Source organism: Triturus cristatus, chromosome 3_2 (assembly GCF_964204655.1).
Source record: "Triturus cristatus chromosome 3_2, aTriCri1.1, whole genome shotgun sequence".
Taxonomy (NCBI): Eukaryota; Metazoa; Chordata; class Amphibia; order Caudata; family Salamandridae; genus Triturus; species Triturus cristatus.
In genome coordinates this window covers 562,497,660-562,515,820 of record NC_140584.1, presented here as the reverse complement: position 1 = coordinate 562,515,820, position 18,161 = coordinate 562,497,660, and positions in this window count along the sequence as shown.

Genomic DNA, 18,161 nt, shown 5'->3' with positions numbered 1-18,161 from the left:
TGCAGGGTGGTCGTTTTTCATAGTAGCACCCTAGCTGCCAGGAGCTGGCTGGGACCCACAACAATGTTGCGACACCAGCCCGCCTTTTTGTCCCATAGTTAGAGTGGAGAAGCTCCTGGAAGAAGCTGGAACCTTCTAGAAGGGAGGTGGGGTTTTACTTTTGCCGCCTTGGCTAGAGGTCACCTGACCTAGGGCTACTTAAGAGTGGGAGGGAAACTTTTGAGGTGAGTTGGCCATTGGGGTGAAGCAGAGCTGGAAGAATCCACCAGGAGTGTAGGCGGTAGGGCCTAGCCAGGGACTTATGCCTCTGAGAGTGACAGGATTTAGGTACTGCCTCTTAAGTGAGTGAGGTGCCCTGTGAATCCCACTGATCTTGCCCAGTAGTAGGAGGACCCAGAGACTCTCTGCCAGCCTGACTAGGAAGGATCTAGTCGCCCTCTCCATTCCTACCCCCTGTAACAGAACCCCTTAAGGGCGCCAGATACATCTGCGCCAAAAGACTTCATCTGTCAACTGAGAACTGAAATCTAACTTTAAGAACTGAGACTGCATGACAAGAGCGAGCTGAAGCCTTGAATGCCAGAGCTGAGACTGCGTGTCCAAGCTACCCTAGTGAACAAAATACTAAGCCGATTGCCAAGTCCCCGGGGATCGACCAGGTACTAGCGCTGTGACCCCCGCGCTCCCTGCCCTGGTCTGGGACCCCCGGCAGCGTGCTCCGCTGAGCACTTTACCCCCATCCTTAATTTGAGCCCCCCCCTGCGACGACGAAGCCAGCGCGCTCACCGCCGCGGCCTGGAGGCCTGGGGGAGTGCCCTGCTGTGTCGCGAGGCCCAGGCGAAGTCCGGGGCCCCGTCGCTGCCGTCGCAGCCATGTGAGGAGGTGCGCAAGGTCGGGGCCGAGTTCCCCCAACGTCGTGAGGACGGACGCCTGCTGACGCCGAGACGGAGGTAAGCCCGGAGGCCGAGATCCCCCCTGGTGCGCCCCCTGCTGGTCCAGAAACCACACCGCACTTGGCCCGGGTTGTCCCCTCCTTGGGAATCCCCTCCCCTGCCTGCGCGACGGAGAGACCCCGCCGAGGGATCCTGTCCGTGTCCCCCCTTCTGTGCTACTGAGCGCGGTGCTCTGTGAACTGCACCGGAGCATAGGGACTCGCTCCTCAAGTCCAGTAATCCTCCCCGCTGGAAGCCGTTCAAAGTACTGACTGACATTACTCTCGTGTGGCGCTTCACGCCACCGACCCTGCTTCCTCAGCCGGAGAGACCGGGACGGCGAGTAACCCCATGTGTTATATGCACTGCTCGAAAGAAATTATATGCCAAGGAATGCGAGTAGCGCACTGTGTTATATGCTCTGCTCGAAAGTAATTACATGCCCAGGAATGCGAGTAGCGCATTGTGTTATATGCTCTGCTCGAAAGTAATTACATGCCAAGGAATGCGAGTAACGCATTGTGTTATATTCTCTACTCGAAAGTAATTACATGCCAAGGAATGCGAGTAGCTCACTATGTTATATGCTCTGCTCGAAAGTAATTATATGCCCAGGAATGCGCGTAGCGCACTGTGTTATATGCTCTGCTCAGAAGTAATTACATGCCCAGGAATGCGAGTAGCGCATTGTGTTATATGCTCTGCTCAAAGGTAATGATATGCGACTGATTACGAGTAACGCGTTGTGTTAAATGTTCTACGCAAACGTATCCACCTGCAACTGATTGCGCGTAGCGCTGTGTTTATATGCCTTGCTTCACAGTACTAGGGGCCATTGATCACGAAGAGCGCTCAGTTCTACAGGCGCCATGTTGATGAACCCAATGTTCCCCCTTACAAGGATTACGCTGTGTTAGACGGCCTGTTCAGGGACAGACTTTACATAAGCGCGCACCGCGCTAGAATCTCCTGCATTTAACCAGCAGGCGTGGGTACATGAACGAGGTTAGGCACTGCATAGATATCACCCAGAGTGTCGAATGTAATGTCACGATGGTATTATGATTCATGTATTACCTTGTTATTTCCTGAACTGCATCTGACCAGCTATACTTGGATAAACCTGAAGTATTTGCATAATTTAAACGGTGTGGCGTCCATTATTGTGTGTGACTCTAGTCCATGAGAAGCGTGTGGTGTATGGTTGCTTAACACATAGCCCTCTGGTTGCCTGACCGGCTCGCGCCACGCTACCGCCTATAGGGCCTGGTGACCCCAGGCTCCTACATTGGTGGCCAGCGGTGGGATCCTTGGGACTTGTGACCATACAGCACCCTTCCGTGAGGCGAAGGGCGCCACAATTAAACGCCTATCCTACATTTTTTTTGTTCCACAGCTCAGAAACCATTGTTGCTGGATCATTAGTCCACTGTCCAGGTAGAGAGTGCGAGAAGCCTGGTTAGCTATTGACTGTTGCCTACACCCTAGGAATTTTCTCCTTAGTGTCTAGGTCCCCACCTGCCAGAATGGAATCCCGGTTAGCTGACCTCGAGGGGTACACAGCGGAGCAACTAAGGGAGTTCGCGCAGGAGTTGGGGGTGCCTGGGATGCGGAGGGCCAAAGCGCCGGAACTCCGTACCGCCATTAGGGCATGGGTAGAAGCCCACCCAGAAGGGAGAGGGGATGAGGGACAGGAAGCGCCAGAGGCACCTCAGGAGGAGAGCGCCCAGGAAGTCCTAGACATCTTGAATGTAGACATGTCCGAGAATGTGCCCCCAGGAAGACGTTCTGGGGTCAGTAGTAGGACAGGGTCCAGGAGGAGCGCGTCTCCAGAAGAGTACGAGGACAGGAGGGAAGAGAGGCGATTAAAATGGGAACTTGCCAAATTAGAGCAGGAGAAAGAAAGAGAAATGGCCAGATTGGAACAGGAAAAGGAATTAGCAAAATTGAAATGGGCAATGGAGGAGAGGAGGATGGCGCACGAGCTTCGGATGAAGGAGTTGGAGCTGCGTGCCCTCCAGATGAATGTGTCCAGTGAGGACACTGGTGGCAGCATACCGGAAGCTCCACAGGAGCTAGAAGTTTATTTACCCCAGGATGACATCACCAGGGTGTCTGAGGAGGCATTGGGGTGTGAACCTGAAGGGGGTGGTGCAGGGATCTCCCAACCCAGCGAGGTGGGAGAAGTGGCAGATAGCCCAGCTAGGTCCCAGGGAGAGAGGGTTGTAGGGCCTCACGACCTATCTATAGGAAGGCGTGAGACGGGGAGGTGTCCCGAGGTGCCCCAACCGAAGTCTCAGGGCCTGGAGAGTTCCGCAAGGGAGCCCCAGGTTGGGAGCCTAGGCTGTCCCGATGTGCCATCCAGTGCAGGGGAGCCCCTAGTGTCAGGAGGACCCAGGGCGACTGTAACCAGCGCGCCTGAGGTTCTGGGGTTGGCCCAGTTTCAGGGTTTAGATCCTGGGCTGGGGTGCCAGGCTCAGGGGTTGCCTGACCTGGCGGGTGGGACCCATGTTAACAGAGTCCCCCCAGAGTTGACTTCCAGGGGTACCTTTCCAGGTGGGAGGGTGCTGAAATCTGGAAGGGGGTGCAGAGGGAGGAAGGTCTCGCCTCGGGCACCGGCTCAGCCTAAGGGTTTAGACCCTAGGTTGAGGAATCAGTTGAAGGGTCAAGGCCCTGTACTGAGGAGACAGTGGTGGTCTGAGGGTGCCCCGCAGGGTACGGTGAGGAACCCCAGAAGGAGAGTTAGGGGGAGGAGAGCCTCGCCCCTGAAGGCTGGTCAGCCTAAGGGTGTGAACCCCAGGAGGAAGGACCAGAGGCAGTTTAGGACTGCAAGGAGGAGGACCGGAGTGGTCCACGGGCACTACAGGCCTGGGGCTACCGCCCCCCACTCCGCGAGATCACCCGGGCCAGAGACATCTGGACGGCCCAGGGGCCGGTCCTGGCCACAACTAGCTAGGGAGCCCCAGTGGGGTGGTTTCGTTGGTCCAGGGAGGTTTGTTAGGGAACCATTGGGTTCCAGAGCGGCGGAGAACCTGCGGGTGCTCCTGCTGTTGCGGGCCTGCGTCCACCTTTTCTCGCCCCAAGCAGGGAAGACCATCAAGGCATTGATCGGTCTACCCTGGCTTTCGGCTGGAAGGGGGTTATGTTGGACTTGGCCCTTTTTCCCTGATTTTTTTCGTTTTTGTAGTGTTAAGGTGCAGGTGCTTACTTCGCCCAAGATGGCTGCCACAGACCCCTGCTACTGCAGGGTGGTCGTTTTTCATAGTAGCACCCTAGCTGGCAGGAGCTGGCTGGGACCCACAACAATGTTGCGACACCAGCCCGCCTTTTTGTCCCATAGTTAGAGTGGGGAAGCTCCTGGAAGAAGCTGGAACCTTCTAGAAGGGAGGTGGGGTTTTACTTTTGCCGCCTTGGCTAGAGGTCACCTGACCTAGGGCTACTTAAGAGTGGGAGGGAAACTTTTGAGGTGAGTTGGCCATTGGGGTGAAGCAGAGCTGGAAGAATCCACCAGGAGTGTAGGCGGTAGGGCCTAGCCAGGGACTTATGCCTCTGAGAGTGACAGGATTTAGGTACTGCCTCTTAAGTGAGTGAGGTGCCCTGTGAATCCCACTGATCTTGCCCAGTAGTAGGAGGACCCAGAGACTCTCTGCCAGCCTGACTAGGAAGGATCTAGTCGCCCTCTCCATTCCTACCCCCTGTAACAGAACCCCTTAAGGGCGCCAGATACATCTGCGCCAAAAGACTTCATCTGTCAACTGAGAACTGAAACCTAACTTTAAGAACTGAGACTGCATGACAAGAGCGAGCTGAAGCCTTGAATGCCAGAGCTGAGACTGCGTGTCCAAGCTACCCTAGTGAACAAAATACTAAGCCGATTGCCAAGTCACCGGGGATCGACCAGGTACTAGCGCTGTGACCCCCGCGCTCCCTGCCCTGGTCTGGGACCCCCGGCAGCGTGCTCCGCTGAGCACTTTACCCCCATCCTTAATTTGAGCCCCCCCCCTGCGACGACGAAGCCAGCGCGCTCACCGCCGCGGCCTGGAGGCCTGGAGGAGTGCCCTGCTGTGTCGCGAGGCCCCGGCGAAGTCCGGGGCCCCGTCGCTGCCGTCGCAGCCGTGTGAGGAGGTGCGCAAGGTCGGGGCCGAGTTCCCCCAACGTCGTGAGGACGGACGCCTGCTGACGCCGAGACGGAGGTAAGCCCGGAGGCCGAGATCCCCCCGGGTGCGCCCCCTGCCGGTCCGGAAACCACACCGCACTTGGCCCGGGTTGTCCCCTCCGTGGGAATCCCCTCCCCTGCCTGCGCGACGGAGAGACCCCGCCGAGGGATCCTGTCCGTGTCCCCCCTTCTGTGCTACTGAGCGCGGTGCTCTGTGAACTGCACCGGAGCATAGGGACTCGCTCCTCAAGTCCAGTAATCCTCCCCGCTGGAAGCCGTTCAAAGTACTGACTGACATTACTCTCGTGTGGCGCTTCACGCCACCGACCCTGCTTCCTCAGCCGGAGAGACCGGGACGGCGAGTAACCCCATGTGTTATATGCACTGCTCGAAAGAAATTATATGCCAAGGAATGCGAGTAGCGCACTGTGTTATATGCTCTGCTCGAAAGTAATTACATGCCCAGGAATGCGAGTAGCGCATTGTGTTATATGCTCTGCTCGAAAGTAATTACATGCCAAGGAATGCGAGTAGCGCATTGTGTTATATTCTCTACTCGAAAGTAATTACATGCCAAGGAATGCGAGTAGCGCACTGTGTTATATGCTCTGCTCGAAAGTAATTATATGCCCAGGAATGCGAGTAGCGCACTGTGTTATATGCTCTGCTCGGAAGTAATTACATGCCCAGGAATGCGAGTAGCGCATTGTGTTATATGCTCTGCTCAAAGGTAATGATATGCGACTGATTACGAGTAACGCGTTGTGTTAAATGTTCTACGCAAACGTATCCACCTGCAACTGATTGCGCGTAGCGCTGTGTTTATATGCCTTGCTTCACAGTACTAGGGGCCATTGATCACGAAGAGCGCTCAGTTCTACAGGCGCCATGTTGATGAACCCAATGTTCCCCCTTACAAGGATTACGCTGTGTTAGACGGCCTGTTCAGGGACAGACTTTACATAAGCGCGCACCGCGCTAGAATCTCCTGCATTTAACCAGCAGGCGTGGGTACATGAACGAGGTTAGGCACTGCATAGATATCACCCAGAGTGTCGAATGTAATGTCACGATGGTATTATGATTCATGTATTACCTTGTTATTTCCTGAACTGCATCTGACCAGCTATACTTGGATAAACCTGAAGTATTTGCATAATTTAAACGGTGTGGCGTCCCTTATTGTGTGTGACTCTAGTCCATGAGAAGCGTGTGGTGTATGGTTGCTTAACACATAGCCCTCTGGTTGCCTGACCGGCTCGCGCCACGCTACCGCCTATAGGGCCTGGTGACCCCAGGTCGCTACACCCACAATTACAATTCATGCTCATAAATTCATGAATACACATCAAATGTGAAAAGTATCCCATAGCTAAATTGTGCATACCAGCAAAGATATGATCTAAATACAACACATCTCAATCCCATAAAATGTTAATGGGAAACATAATCTTTGTGCCACACCGGAGGGTAGTGGTGACAGACACCACGGGTATCTGCATATTGATCATGACCATATGAAGAGGTGTCCTCAGTGATACAGTTGTCTCCCATGGTAGCTTCCTTACATTTCAAAATTCTGTCCATACTCCACACTCTTCCATCCGCCAATGTCACCACATTGGTTCTGACTTTACTTATTTTAATCAGTTTAGAGAAAACACTGTTCCTTTCAGCTAAACCAACAAGTGACTTGACCCCAACCCAGTCCCCCACCTTGCATCTTCCAACTTCTACTCCATGCCTCCTATCGTACCTTTTTATGTACCCTATTTGATGGCTTTTGATACGCTCATTTACTTCATCATGGTGAACCCACCTTGCTTCTTCTCCACCCAACCAATTGGGGAACAATTTTGTACCAGGCAATCTACCTTTGAGCATGGTAAAAGGCGCAACTCCTGTGACTGAGACTCCGGTTTCCAAAAACAACTTCATTTTTTTCAGAAGCAAACTGAACACCATTATCTGAAATGATGTTGCCAGGCATTCCCTCCAACAAAAATGTGTCTGAAAGGAAAATGATCATGTCCTGAGTAGTGATACGATTGACCACTTTAACCACTATCCAATGTGAACAGTAATCCACAAATACAATCATACATTTTCCAGACCATAAAGAACATTTGAAAGGACCTATTATGTCAAGACCAAGTTTTTGCCAGCACACTTACTGGGGACAGAGGAGCTTTCCCTACATGTTTGCTTTTATCGCTCGGAGAACACGTGACACATTCTTTCACTTTATTTTCCACCAGACAATCCATTCCAGGGAACCAATACATTGCACGCACTTTAGATTTAGTGACACTGCGCCCCAAGTGGCCTTCATGCACCACAACAACAATTCTTTCCCACAGCTTGCTAGGGGGAACAATTAGTACCCCTCTCATAACCATGTCATTTGCCCAATACAATTCATGTCTTACTTTCCAGTACCCTTGTAGGTTCTCTGGAAGACCATTGGACTTAGAAGGCCAATTCTCTCTTTTAACGCAATGATTACAGGGTCACTACCCATTCTTTGTTATACATTTCTGGCTGAGTCACAAGCAGCATAGGTTCCTCATCACAAATATCATTGTTCTCCACCTGCCCTTTACATGACAACCAAGAGAGGCAATCCGCTACCCAGTTCTTGTTTCCTTGGATAAAATCAATCTTAAAATTATAACCTTCCACGCCTAAGTAGCCTCCGTGACGTGATCCTGGCGCGCACGACGCCGATGACAGGCATGAGGCAGCATGGCACCACCTACTGGCGCGCAGGGTACTGCTAAGCAGAAAACTTTCCGGATCCAGACTGACGCCTGGGGAATATTCTAGGGTAAGGAATCTATCACTAACGTGTCTCTTTCAGATGCAAACATTATTACTCTTTCACTGCCATCCACCACTTAAACTAGAGATGCCCTTAACCCTTTGCTACTTTCATCAGTATACAAAATAGTTTTACGTCTGGGGTCAAAATTCCCCAGTGAAGGCGCCTTGACAATAGCCTGCTTAATATCTTTAAATGCACTCTCACAGGTGTCCTCCCACATAAAATGTGTTCCTTATTTAGGTCTCGCGTGGCGTGGCAGCGCAAAGCGCTGCTCACCTCGGCGAGATTTATTATGAACGAGGAATTTCAGTAGAGGGCTTAAAGCCTCGGCCCTCATTTCCATTGGCCGGCGTCACCGTTTATGCTAAACGGTGGCCTGCCATTGGAAATGAGGGTTTTTAGTTCACGCCCTTTCACCTGTGAGCAGGGCTGGCTCGCCTGCTTTGCGTCTGACGCAAAGTACTTTCTTATATTTATGGGGCCATGTGTTTCTAATTAGACACATGGCCCCATAAAGACAAGAGATCGATGCTTGTTCTACACTGTCATGCTCGCTCCGGTGTGGCAATCGTGAGCCCCGTGGGTGGGGAAAGCATACCCCGCGCCTGTCCTTCACATGGGTATGCCAAGGCCCAGCAGGCAGGCATATTCCTGCGGTGAGGTTGGAACAGCTGCCCGCCCACTTCCTGTCAGGTGAGCTTGAGTCACCGGGAGTGCCCCCCTCCGGGGGCCTTCCGAGCACCGAGACAGCATGGAGAGCGGGTCCTGGCTGAGCCCCCCCACCCAAGGTCATAGAACCCCTTACCCCATAGGCGTATGGGAATATACACTACACAGTTACCAGCACTGCTGAGATGTCCTTACTGTCAGTGACTGTGACCTCGGCCCTGATGGGGCACCCACTTACCACATGCGGGGCTAAGTCATGGTAGGGGTGGGGGGAGGCAGGATAGCGGTACGTACCTCACATAAAACAGTGTAGAACGGACAACCAGGGTGCAAGCGTCCCACACTCGAACAGACCAATTACAGCGAGTAATAGGATCGCAAGCTTCAAACACACAGTTGAGGTACACAGGTGGTGATTGAGCGAGCTTCCCTCACACACCCTAGTAAAGTATAGCGCAGGCAGTGGCAAATGGTGCTTCCCTCACATGCACTCGACAGGATCAGCGCAGTCAGGAGTAGACGAGTAGTGCAGGCTTCCTTCACATGTACCGGGCAGCTGCAGCACAGGCCCTGCCTGGGGCAGCATTGGCAAAGCAGGGTCAGCTGTGCAGCCACTGAGACCCGGGTCAGGTGGAGAACCTGGAACGAGGTGCCATGCTCCTCCCGCCCCCACTGCCGCCTGGATCACACCACTGCCGGTTGTTCCGCACATGGGATAAAAATAACCCGGTATCTGGAAGAAATATGCAAGGAATGTATAAGAGAGGTGGGTAGGGGAATCCGGGGATGCTGATGAGTGAGGTCACTGAACGAGGGCATCTGGATTGCAAGGCACCTGAAAAGCGAGACCAGTGAGCGGGGAAGTGGGGAGAAGATCGCTGGGGTGGAGACGCTTGAAGTAAGATCTCCATTTTGTTAACTTGGAGGAGAGATCGCAGTAGTGAAGTCACACAAGACACTAGGGGATGGCACCTGGAGAATGCGTTCACCGAGATTAGTGGGGGTTGGGGGTTTAGTTCCCGGTAGTGCAGTGACTGAGTTTGCTCACCTGAGATCGCCGGGTGCTGATCGGGGATGGAGGTGCGTGGGTAGGCTCGATGGGGCTGGCTGCTTTGAGGTGGGAGGGGCCTTTAGTTCACCATTGTGGGGATAGGTCCGGGTTGAGGCCACTAGCGGCGTCCTGGTGGTAAAGGTGGCTAACAAATTAACGGGGAGAACGGAGCCACGTTCCTGGCTCGGATCTTAGAGCCAGTGCATGAGCAGAGCCCAGGACATTCTTTTGCTGTGTAAATCGTGCAATAAATATCACATACAATATGATAAAATCTCTTCAAAATAAAAAAAGTGTATTTCTTTACATGTATAAGCTTTGACATTAATGCTCACATTATAACACTACACATTATAGCACAGAAGTACTTTATTAAAAGTGTAACGTTTTTAAACATGAACCTTTAGTGGCCTAAGAGGCAAGACGATTGTCATGTAACCCCTGTACTGAACCAGTTTATTAATCATAGAGTAACTTTCTTACGTTAAGGTTTTGTTTTTAGCTCTTTGAGCACATTTTATATAGTGCAAACTCGAGCCGAGGGTATTGGAGTGCTTTATATAAGCACCCGTCGCATTACACACTGCAAGCCACCATTCGTTGTTTATAGGCACGGGGAAATAAAGTGATTTGATCGGAGTCATAGGATGTTGAGTTAAGGATGAGACGAACGGGGTTCCCCAGGCCCCAAGTCGACAGCTCCAGGCCTTCATGCCGCATCACGGGAAAGGGAAGTGAGGCAGGCAGAACCACTTGAAAGCTCGGCTCGTAATGGGCTCGAGGCTCCAAAAGGACCTCGAGGTGAGCCAGAGCCGGGCTCCCGTCTTGAGCCTTGATCGAAAATTGAAGTCAGTAGTAGGAAGGACCATCTTATGGAGGGACGCTATTGGAGACAGGAGAGGGTTAATTTATTAGGAGGGGGAGTACCCGGTAGTGAGGTTAAATAGGGCATCAAAGGAGTGAGTCCTTAGGGTGAGGGGTGATGTGATGTCGGTAAGAGGGTGAGGGCCCTTGTGAGGGCTTTATGAGTGGTTGGGACTGGGAAAGTGAGAGTCAGGGAATAACAAGCCGACGGCACAGTTTTGACATTATATTCAGTGTTGGAATCAAGCTATTTTTATTGGGAGCTTTTAAAAAATGTTTTAATGATATTGGTAAGAAAGTGAGTTTATATTTACTTAAAATTTCTATAATTGTGAGATTAATAAAAGTAACCAAATAAGGCGATTTGGTATGTACCAGGAACGTGTATTGGGAGGGTGCTTGGGGTGTATGCTGTGAGAGTCAGTGCGTTCCAAAACATATGAGGGTTCAGGGTTGTGCCAGTACTGGGTTGTGCCCAGAGTGCACCACGGATCTGTTTTGCCGAAGAACCTGGGAAGACTTGTTAGGTCCAAGTAGGAACGCTCCGCCAATCGATGTCTCAAAACCCCATTTTTTTGAGGATTTGCTTCTTTTCTGCTCTCAGAATGGTGATCTGGGCTGTACCAGAATACTAACATGTGAAAAGAAATGTCTAAACAATTTCCCACCACGACCAGTGAGTTGTAATGGCTTCGAGCCCGGACTGCTGCTGCCCACCACTCAACACAGAACCGTGTAGCTGCACTAGACACAGCGTGTCTATCTGTTGCACCGGTCTCTGCAGGGTCAAAGGTCTCACCATGGAGTCTCTACTACAAGCGATGGCCGCCACCATGAGCCAACCACGTATGCACTGCAGATTTCACACAGAAACGTAGCTCTATACAAATTCTTCTACAGTGATCTGCAGTCCTTTTCTAGGCCGAATACACCTTATGGTCATTTTTATAGGCAGTGAAGGTCTGCCGTGATTGAGTGCCCCTAGCCCCCAACGTGAAGTTGGGCCTATTGAAACAGTTTTTTGCAGTTCTACACTAAAAAAAGTATATCCTCTGTGTCACCTGCTTGCCTCCAAGAGGGTGCAGTTTGTCACCACCATGAAATCTTTCAACACATGCGGGCATGGGCACAACCTAAACGATTACAATACTGTACCTGTAGGGTCATTGCACAGGTTCTGAAGCCCTGCGTTGTTGGCAATGCGTAATTCCCAGTGAAATGGTATGTATGCACCTGGAACGCGGGGTAGTGGAAGGGTGGAGTTGCTGAATCAGGGGGCCTCTTCTACTGGATATCATGTAATCCTGCACTTAATCTTCACTCACCATGATTAACGTAATGGTGATGTCGAGGGGTTGTGAGTATCTTGGACAAAATAAAATTATGCATTATGCAAAATTCGATACATTTCAAAAAAACATTTTGCATTACGCAATATCACATATTTTTCTTTGCGAGACACTGGGTTGCACAGAATCTGCCGCCTTCAGGTATGTTGACTGACTTTTCTATGAACACAAGATACTCTTTGCATGATTTTTTTTACTTAAGATCCGGGCAAACCACAATTTAAGGTAAAAGTTAAATTTCTCAAAGTCTTCAAAAAATTTTATGAAACTTGAAGAAAAAAATATCCATCATCCATCTGCATAGAAAGTGACATCACTGCATTTCCCATCCACATCTGCACCTAAAGAGACAACTCTCTTTAAAAGAAGAAGCTAAGCAAGAGGACTAATTGTCATCATCCAGGAAGTGACAGTGGTGTAGCTAGAGCTTTTGGTAATGCTGTACATGTATGTGCATGCTTGCCTATTTCTATGTCTATGCGCGCATGTGAGTCTGTGTTTGTATGTGCGCGTGAGTCTGTGTTTGTATGTGCTTGTGTGTTTCTGTATCTATGTACGTGGCTGCAGGTGGCTGTGTTCCCAAATGTGTGCATGTCTGTGTCTGCGTTTGTGTCTGTGTATGCGTGTTTCTTTGTATCTGTGTTTGCACGTTTGTGTGTGCATATCTGTGCATCTATGTTTATTTTGAAGGGTTTTTTATTGCACATAAGAGGCCCAGGGGGCACTTTGTACTTATAGTCCTTGCTTACAAGACGCAAGGCTGGCAGTAAAAGAGGCGTAGTTTCTGCCAGCCTTGCTTCCAGTAAGCAACAAGTATAAGTACAAATTGTGTGTTTACGCACTGCTGGCAGGTTTTCAAAACACATAAATAAAAGGCATTGTCATTTACAATGCCAATAGCTCAAACTCTCGCAAATGCGAGACCTATTGCATTGCAAATGCTTGTTTTAATAGGTGTCTTAACGGAGCAGTGTAGTCCTCAAAATTCTTAACACATTTGGCCATGTATTTCAACAACCCAAAAAAGATTTCAGCTCATCTTTGGAAGTCGGAGCAGGGGCATCTTTAACAGTAGCCACCAAATCCAATTTGGGTCTTATTTCTTCTTTGGACACATGATGACCTAAATAGTCTACAGACTCAACATAAAATTTGCACTTAACCAGTCTGACAGTAAGGCCTGCATTCTTAAGAATAGTAAGCACATTTTTAAGTGTGAAATTATGACTATGCACAGTCACCATTAATTAACATGTCATCTTGAAAGTACATCACATTTTTTGTGTCCTTTAGCAACTGACGCATCACCATCTTAAATATGGCAGCCGCAGGCACCTGGCCAAAAGTAATTCTGCGGAACCTGAAAGCACCAAAAGGTGTAATAAAAGAAGTGAGGGACTTAGAATCTGGGTGAAGCTCAATGTGATGATGTACAAAGATAAATCCATGATGCTAAAAAAACATGCATCACCAATCATACTAATCATGTTATTTATCATAGGCATGGGAAAACAATCGAACCAAATATTGTGGTTCAAATCCCTTAAGTCCACACATAACCTTATCCCTCTACCACCTGACTTCGGGGCAACCACAATGGGAGCCAACCAAAGCAATCTTTCAATGGGTTCTATGATTCCTTGATTAATGAATCTATTTATCTCTTCTTTTAACAGCTCATGCATCAGATTATGTATAGAACTAATCTTATGAACCACTGGCATGGCATTCTCTTTTAAAACAATCTGATGTTAGAAATCATTTAGATGGCCTATATTTTCTGCAAATACCTCTAGAAATTCCTCAGCAGCTCCATCCTACAACTCCGTTTGATTTATAACCATAACTTGTTCACTATTATTAGGATCTAATTTGATGCCCAAGTTGTTCTGATGTTTCCATCCCAGTAAATTAGAACCCCTTTCTTCAACTGACATCCTTTCCTTGAGTGGAGTGACCTTTAAAAGTAATACACACATCAATCATACCAATTAAGGGTATGGGATCTTGATTGTACCCTCCTGGTTTAACATCAGTACTTGTAAGTTTGTACCCTTTACTAGCTAACTTTTCATCAAAAGTTCTACTATCAATGATAGTGTAGGGCGAACATGAATCTGCAAACACTGTTACCAACACTCCATCCAACAATATCCCACAAGTGGGATAATCCGAACCGGTTGCATCCGAACCAGAAGAAACATAAAAAATAAACTTGTTGGTATTTAGATTGTTATTACCACCTTTAATATCCTCAATCACATGAAGTTATCTACTATCTTTATCCCCATTTTTGCACGTGCGTGCAAAATAGCCTCTCTTATTGCACTTCCTACCTACAATTGATCTTGCAGGACAGAATAGACTATTTGCTAAATGGTTATAATTTCCACAACAGTAACACTTCTTTCTTTTTCTCTTAACCCGTCACTATCTCTTCTTTGAATGGCACCAGGGTTTTTCTAGTGTGTCTTAGATTTTTTGTTATCTTCTTCAATCTTCCTTACCACATGTACTGTTTCCAACACACTGCTATTTTTAATTTCTTTAATACATTCAGCTGTACTGTTCAATACTCTTAGCCAATTTGATTGCTTCCTTTAACTCTGCAGTATGTGCTAAAAATTTCTCCTGCACCCAGGGATTGTTGGTGCACCTCACCAACTGATCTCTTATAAGAGAATCATATAATGGACCAAATTCGCATACATTGGCTAAACCTCTCAAACAAGCTATGTAACTGCTCACTTTCTCTTCTTTACCCTGAATCCTGCAAAAAAATTGTGTCTTTTCAACACAAGATTGGTTCTTTTCCCAAAATGATTTTGTAATTTGTGCAAGGTCATTCAGAACACATCATCCCCCCCTTCTTCATCTTCACTCTCAGAATAGGGTTTTGCTTAAGTCTCATACACTGTTCTACCTTGTACCCCTAGATTGTGAAGAAGACTGTGTTGTTTCCTTACAGAAGAAAAAGATTCTCCTCCTTTTGCAATTAAATAAGAATGAAACAATTTTTCCCACTCTTTCCATAGTAAAGCTGGCTCCCCTTCCTCATCCGGGAAGGGCGGTGGATGCGTCATGTTTTCTGTAGCCATAGTGAATTTGAAAATCGGTACACTTCCAAACATAATAGTCAGAAAATATAAAAAACAAAGACATAATACCAATACGAACCATTAATTTCTCAATATTCTGTGAAACTAAAGAGTTAAGACTAATTATTCCCTTCAGTAAATGAACACAGGAATACAGATGAATTTAACGTGAAGCATAATATAACAGGTAAAGTATTTTGAAACAAAATTCCTCCTAGAGAACATTGATACAAATAAGGCAGAAATAAGAAATTAAAGCTATTCTCTATGGCTTACAATCTCCTGTCTACACACTCTATCGTGATAAAAATTTAAGCAATTGCATGTAACAATGCTGAAACAGTTAAGTAACTTGCACGTTCAATAAATTGGCCATCCAGAAACAGTCAATATGGACTTGAAAGAGTTAAATCCACTCACTGCTGCCTGCGACCGCCTCGAGACTCTATAGCCTTTCACACTGCAACAGGAAATTGCGCCCACCCAGCGGGCGTTCCCAGCAAGCATGAGACAGGAAACCCGTTGAAGATAGAATTACACCACAGCATGAAAGGTAAAATCTCCATGTAATATCTTGAAAAGTAACAAAATATGCGCAATCAAAATAAATAACCTCCACAGGAACGGTTATACTACTCCTTGCTCACAGAGAGAATCGCCACACACTGTAGAACTGCTACCACAGAGCAACGAGCTTCAACAGTCTAAATGGGCTGAACAATTACATTGTACGATGCTCATAGCATTACAATTTCTCACGTAAGGACTTTATATCGAAAACAGCTAACACAATACACTTCACCTCATGCGACAACTTACTTCTTCACAGGACAGTGTAACCCAGTGATTTAAATGGGCCGGAACTCACCTGTACTAAGTACCGGCACTTCTAAAGTTTTTGCGCTTAACTACCGGAACTTCTTCTTGTCTCAAAGAGAGTACCGGTACTCATGGAGCAGCAAACCAACTTAGTGCAATTTGGCATGTAAAAAAAGAAGCGTGACACATCTAACAAGTCGGTACGTTTTTGTGAAGCACTCGAGTGCCATCTCCCCTCACAATGTGCAAATTGAGCAACACCACATGCATTCATTCGAAACTAGCAGGGAAGGGCCTGAGTCACACTGTGATTATTGACACAGTGTCCACTTAGGCTCTGTGGAGACAATATCACTGTAGGTGTGCAAGAAGGGCATGCTAACAGGCACATCTCGTGACTCGGGAAACCTAATTGAAGGCTTCCTGCAGGCATAGCAGAGTAGGGCAGCCAGATCGAGGAGGAAGGTGGTGATCCTGACGTTACGTTGTAGCACAGGGGAATCAAGGTTTAGTAAGGTGGACATCAGCGAATATGCGTTTCTAAAACAGATGAACTAAATACCCTGTCTGCGTGCATGAGTGCTTCTATGTCCATGTGCATGTTCTTGTATGAGTGAGTGTTGCTGCAGTGTGCATAGCTGCACACCAATTAAATCTCAATCAAATTAAATGTGTGCCTCTGGCCCATCCCTTAGCACTGCCCGTAGCCCCGCCCCATAGCCCTGCCCCCCTAACCCTGCCCCCTAGTCCACATCTCAGGGGAGTACCTGCATTTGTTTTTTCCATTTAAAGCACTGGTGTTACCACACACGTATACAGTATACAGAGTATGATAAGTACCGGAGCCGTACCTTCCGCATTCGCAACTAACAAACAAGGTTGTCGTTGCGAGGCTGTTCCCTGCACAGCTGGTAGTAATTCACAAAAAATCATTGCCAGTGTTACAAATAAACTCCAAATGAAGGAATGTTGATTAGGAATTTATTCCAGTCACAGCTTCAAGTCATCTCAGATAACTCTCGAATAACTGTCAACAAGCTCCATAATTCCAAACAAGTAGATTCCATAATAGACAAAGGGAAGGGGCACGGAATAAACCAATATAACAATACATTACAATACAAGCTAATAAATTCATGAATACACATCAGATGTGGAGAGTATCTGATAAATAATTAGTGCATAGCAGAAAAGATAAGATATAAATACAACAGAACTATTTTGATTCAAATTTTGTTTAGTGTCACAGGGTGGGCCACTATATGTTTATTGGTCAATGCAAGCCTTAAATACGTTTATTTCTGTCAAATTGCACAAGAGCCATAAGGAGGACACCATCTCTGTGAAACAAATTTGATTGTCATATCCTATATTGACATGGTACATTTTGCCAAAGGTAGTCTTTTGGCAACCTCGTAAAGGTGAAGTCATGACACAATTGACATTGTAACAGGCATTCTCCTTGGTATTGAAGATAGTAATGAAGAGCCTCTTTTAACACGGGGAAACATACAAAAAAATAAAGTGTGTATTGTGATACATGGCATGTAAAGAGGGCAAGAGTTGCCTTCATTATAAACAAAGCTGTGAATCTGAACTATGTCCAAGATCATTACCTCTTACATGTAAAATAATTGCATTGGGGGATTCAGACTGAACATATGCTGTAATGTAGGAACCTAAGCTCTCTATCTCATACAGTGAAATCCAAATCACTTTACCTTGACCCAGACCACTTGCCAAATTCTTTTCTACAGCATGCGGTTTGCCTGGTATACTCAGGCCTCTCTCGCAATCTTCAGAAGAACTGAGTTAAGTCATCTTTACACCTCCTGCAGGAATTACAAATGAATTGAAAGACAAGTTCACCAAAGAGGTAACATAAACCACCGACTGATACCAAACATGAAATTACTGAATATGTTACTTATTTTGCAAATAAATCACCGTCTATTGGTTACTCTCAATCTTGTTTTGTCGTCTCAATCAAATGTTAGTGAAGAGTTACTGATGTATGTCATCCAGTATTTAAAAAATGAGCTGAAGTTGATTAATTACTGTTTGTGACAATTCAGATCTTCATCAAACAGATGGAGAAAACCTGCCTAATGGGAAAACTATCCACACCAATAAAAATAAATCGCAACACTGTAGTCAAATATATTTTTAATATGGCAGTATATAACATTCATTGCATGCTTACAAAGCAAAAATAAAATCATAAACGTCTTCAAATTATCAAATAATGCAAACATTTTACTTAAATCCCGCTCACGTAAAACATCATGCAGTTTATATAACTAGAAAACTGAAGGATGAAGGGCAAACACAGGTGAATAATAGTGTAAAAATGTGGCACTTAATAAATACTTTACTGCCGATGCAATTTTCAACATAAG